Source organism: Mandrillus leucophaeus, unplaced genomic scaffold, assembly GCF_000951045.1.
Source record: "Mandrillus leucophaeus isolate KB7577 unplaced genomic scaffold, Mleu.le_1.0 Scaffold477, whole genome shotgun sequence".
Lineage (NCBI taxonomy): Eukaryota > Metazoa > Chordata > Mammalia > Primates > Cercopithecidae > Mandrillus > Mandrillus leucophaeus.
Genome location: NW_012105109.1, coordinates 925,919 through 930,571, shown reverse-complemented (window position 1 = coordinate 930,571; position 4,653 = coordinate 925,919). Strand labels below are relative to the sequence as shown.

The following is a 4,653-nucleotide window of genomic DNA, read 5'->3' as shown; positions in this document are numbered from 1 at the left end:
CTGATACTTACTATGTCCAAATATGATTTTTAAGCAAATGTTCCTAACAATACATAAATAATAACATGAAATAAAATAAATTAATATAACTTTATGATAATAATTTTATATAATTAAAAGGTGTTATGTGCAAACACATGGTATACAACACTTGGCATGTAATAATGAAATTAAGTCCAATTGAATATATTGTTTGATTTATTTCCACAATCTTTAATACATATATTGTAGATCCAAACATCAAAAACCATAAGTAGCCTATATAATGCCTTTTTTATTCTCTGTAATGTTTTTAATATAAATATATAAAAGAGCATCTTAAATTATTTAAAGAAGTCAATTATTTTATATGTGGATTTAGTATTAGAACACATATAATCTTTTGCATTAAAAGCTTTTTTAAGTGTCAGAAATTGTATAATTATATAGTGACTTTTGTTCACAAAGTCGTTAGTCATAGGTACATACAACATACTTGAAAAACATTTTTGTCAACATTGGATGCATTTTTCTCTTATAGACTCTTGAAAATGTTAACAAGCCAACAAGTGAACATACTGAAGTATTTTTTAATCATCTTTTTATTGTTGATAATGAATTGGTTGATATAAAGTCATTAGAGTGTCAATTCAACAAGTATTTTCTATGGCATAACAAATGTCATTAACTTGCTAGTCTGTCATGCTGTTGCAAAGCTAAAGCCACATTCATTAGTAGTTTTTGTTGCTGTTTGTAGTGGTGGTTTGTTTGTTTTGTCACATGAAGTGTCCCACTTCTTGTATTAAATTATTATTCTTTCTGAGAATGTTCAATCAGAATGTAATAAAACCTTTTAAAAATGATTTACAAATTTATTCCCATAGGTGGGAATTGAACAAGAGAACACTTGGACACAGGGCGGGGAACATCACACCCCAGGGCATGTCAGGGGGTGGGGAGCTGGGGGAGGGATAGCATTAGGAGAAATACCTAATGTAAATGATTATGAGTTGATGGGTGCAGCACACCAACATGGCACATGTGTACATATGTAACAAACCTGCACATTGTGCACACGTACCCTAGAACTTAAAGTTCAATAAAAAAATATATATTTATTTCTACTGAACACAATGTCTATATATTAGATGGCCTAGGACTGGTAGGGGGCTCTAATCCAGTGGATTGTTGATAAACCTGACAACTTGTATAATTTTTACATTGTTACTCTTAAAGTCTTGTCATTGTCTAGTTATCTCAATATTGAAAAATAACATGTCAACATTCAGTGTAATAAACTGGAAGAAAAAATGGGCCAATATCCCATTCAATTAAAGACATTGAAAATAATGTGTATGTATTACTTCTACTCACATCTTAATGTTCATCATGTTGTCACAAAGCCACATAGAACCATATACTGGGGAATGTAATGTTTATCTGAGAAACCAAATGCCTAAATACAAATTTTAGTAGTATGAAGTAAGAGGAAATAAATATGGGGGATTTTCTAGTCTTCTCTATTAGATATAAATTGCAAGATTTGACCACTTTAAAAAATATTAATATTCACTAATTTTTCATCAATTCAAATATCATATCATAGAGAGCAATTTAATCAAATTAGATAACAATTCTAAATATAAGATTTAACTGTACATCTTCCAGAAGCCAAAAACGAGAAATTATTTGTGGCTTTTGGCTAGACAAAGGTTTCTTAGATGTGGCCCAAAGAACAACCTAGAGAACATGCAAAAAAAACCGATTACAACAACAATAAATATGACTTCATAAAAACAAAAAATTCTATATTTCTAGATTTTTGAATTGATATGACTCAAACTAGGAATAGACATTTCCAAATTATGTCTGATAAAGGATGTGTATCCAAAATATGTAAGCTCAATTATAAGGCAAATTACAGACCAATAATAAACAATAAGGAAAAGAACATATTTGAACACACATTTTGCCAGAGGAAATTCAGAGACAGCAAATAATCACATCGAAAGATGTTCAATATCTTTAGCCATTGTACAAATACGAATTAAATGAGATGCCATTCCACACCTGCTAGAATAAATACAATTAAAAATACTAATCATCTTGTGTGTTGGTGATGATTTAGAAAAACTGTAACTCTCAAATACTGATGGTAGGAAGGTAAATGATACAGCCACTCTGGGGAAAAAAATGGACTGCTTCTTACAAAGTTAAATAGACACCCACCATTTTACCTATTTATTCTATTGTTGCTCTTTAAGCAGAAAACATTATAGCATATATACATACAAGAATGTGTTTACAAGTGTCCATGGCACACTTATTTATAATAACACTAAACTCTAAACAACCCAAAGTTTATCAGTGGGTGAATGAATAAATCCAACACGGTATGCTCATAACATGAGAAGTAACTTCACACACACACAGAAAATCGTATTTTTAACAAATAGTGCTAGAACAATTGGACATCCACATCCAAGAAAAGAATCTGGACACTGTGTTTACACAATATACAAGAATGGATAATAGATTTAAATATACAAATGCGAGACTATAGAAGAATGTTATAAACTGAATTTTATAAAAGTTAATACTTCTGCTCTAAGAAAGACATAATTAATATTTAAAAAACAAGCCAAGACTGGGAGACAGTATTTACAAAACATGTATCCAATAAAGAACCGGTATGAGCAATACACAGAACTCTAAAAACTCAAAAAGGAAAAAAAGGATAAATAATCCAGCTAAAAGTTGGGCAGGAGATCTGAACAGACATTTTACCAAGGAAAACATATTGATGGCAAATAAGCAAATGAAATATGCTCAACATCATATATTATTAGAGAATTGCTCATTAGAATGAGATACTACCACATGCCTACTAAAATGGCTAAAATCCAAAACGCTGACAACACTAAATTGTGTTGAGGATAAAGAGCAAAGGAAACTCATTTATTGCTTGTGGGAATGCAAAATGGCACAGTCACGTTAGAAGATAGCTTTGCATTTCTTACAAAGTTAAATGTAGTCTTACCACATGGACTAGTAACTTCACGCCTATCCAAATGAGTCAAAAATATTTCTACACAAAAATGTCACATGACTTCTTAAAACAACTTTTCTCATAACAAAACTTGGTAGCTACCAAGCTGTCCCCAACAGGTGAATGATGGTTCAATAAACAGGCATATCTATAAAATGGAATAGTTAGTGATAAAAGAATAATCTATCAAGTCATAGAAAACATGCAAGAACCTAGAATGCATATAACTTAGTGAAAGAAGCTAATCAGAAGAGGCTGTATACTGTATAATTCCAATGATATAACATTCTTAAAAAGGGGAAAACTGCCAAATGATCAGAGTTTCCAGTAGTCTCCAAGGAAAGGGATGAATAAATCAAGCACAAAAACTTTTAAGAAAGTAAAACTATTCTTATAATACCATAGTAGTGGATACATGACATATGCATTTGTCCAAACCCATGAAATGTATAATGCCAAGAGTGAACCCTAATATAAGCCTAATATATGGATTTTCATTTGTAATAATACGTCAATATTGATGTATTAATTATAACAAATGTACCACACTAATGCAAGATATTAATCATAAAGAATATGGAGGGTAGAAAAAAGTGTATGGAAATTCTCTGTGCTTTGTTAGTTTTTTCTGTAAACCTAAAATTGTTCTAAAAATAAAATCTAATAACTTAAAAAAGAATGAACTATTGTTACCAGTATCAACACAGGCGAAAGTCAGAGTAGTTATGTTGAGTGCAAAAGACAGACAAAAAAGAGTAGATTTTGAGTGACTCCATTTACATAAAATTCTACCAAGTGTAAACCATTCTGTAGTCTCAGAAATAGATTAGTAGTTGCATGGAGATTGAGTAGGGAAGAGGGGAAGAAGCGATTACTAAAAACACAAAGTAACATTGGGGAAATGAATACGTTCATTATCTTGACTGCCATGGTGTTTTCTCGTGTACCAATATGCCAAAACTTTAAAAATAATATACACTGGATACGTTCAGTTTATGTCAATTACACTTCAGTGGAAAACATTTAAAAATATTATGTATCTTGATTTTATATCTATGCAGAGATATTCTATATCTGCCATATATACCTTTTGGCATAGTGTAAAGATTTATAAACATATTATATAAGTATGGTATTTGCAATATTCTTATTCATATGCAAAATATAGTTTGCATTTAATTTTTTTAACTTTTCTTCTATTTTAATTCTGCATCCTCCAGACATTGACATTGAGAACTTCATATACAATTACATATTTTAAAATGAGTCATGTCTACTATAATACAAAATTTCAGCAATGTAACATGACAGGAACAAAATATAAATGAAGTTGCTTTATATAGATTCATTTTTCTCATTAAAACATTTCATAGCATAAATCACTTATTCAAAAGTATTAGCATATATATTTAAGAGCACTATGAAAAAACAGAATCAAGAAATGGATACCATATTGATACTCACTAAATCATATGTTAAAATATATTGAATAATTTTGTAGTTTTACAAAAGTAACTCACCCATGTCACATACTAATAATGTATATATTTATTTTTAGGAACTCTTTTTAGATAACTATAGGTGTATAGTTTTATGCTGAGTTTTATGAGAAATACAATAAGCGT

At 30.0% G+C, this 4,653-nt stretch overlaps 1 long non-coding RNA gene across 1 annotated transcript in view; it reads right to left on the bottom strand.

Annotated features, from left to right (window-relative positions):
* Positions 1–1,080: 1,080 nt before the first annotated feature.
* Positions 1,081–4,653, bottom strand: part of LOC105550321 — a 7,857-nt gene continuing 4,284 nt past the window's right edge. The window contains exon 3 of the long non-coding RNA XR_001007689.1: positions 1,081–1,719. This is a non-coding gene — a long non-coding RNA (uncharacterized LOC105550321). The remainder of the gene's footprint in view (positions 1,720–4,653) is intronic.